The sequence below is a fragment of the Propithecus coquereli genome, unplaced genomic scaffold (genome assembly GCF_000956105.1).
Source record: "Propithecus coquereli isolate 6110/MARCELLA unplaced genomic scaffold, Pcoq_1.0 Scaffold44, whole genome shotgun sequence".
Classification (NCBI taxonomy): domain Eukaryota; kingdom Metazoa; phylum Chordata; class Mammalia; order Primates; family Indriidae; genus Propithecus; species Propithecus coquereli.
The window spans coordinates 400,972-401,569 of NW_012150174.1; positions in this window are offsets into that span (position 1 = coordinate 400,972).

Sequence of the window (598 nt, forward strand, 5' to 3'; positions counted from 1 at the left end):
TGCGAGCTAAGTAAAAGCATAACGGGAAAAACAGGGGAGCTTAGGATGGTCTGTTACACCTCGGGTCTCTCTCTTCAAGGTCCATTTGCAAAGCGTTGAGAGGAGAAGGGAGGTGGCTACAGACCACTGCCCTTCAGCAAAGAGGGGGCCCTGGAGGATACAGGACAGCACCCACCTCTAGCAAACCGACAAGGGCACCGAGGTCACAGTGACATTCCGGCACACGAAGGGAAAGGAACCGAAGGGTAGGCCACCTATCGCCTCTCCTCTGTGGGCTTAAAACAACTAAGTGACAATTACCCTCTTGGTTCTTCATTTTCTTTATGAGTAAAATGAAAATAATATTGCATAAAGCCCGAGTTTGGTAGCTACGTAAGATACCCGGCCCACAGAAGAGGTGCAGTACACAACAGCCCCCACTCCCTGTCAGCCACCCGGACCCACAGAGTTGGAATATGCTCTTCCTGCACAGGTAAGGCCCCTTCAGCACGTGTGAGCTCACGGGTCCCAGGCTGACCCTGGTGGGGACCTTAAATGATCAAAGTTGGCACAAAAAGTAAAGGGCATCAAGTAGTCTGGCCTTGAGGACAAATCCCTG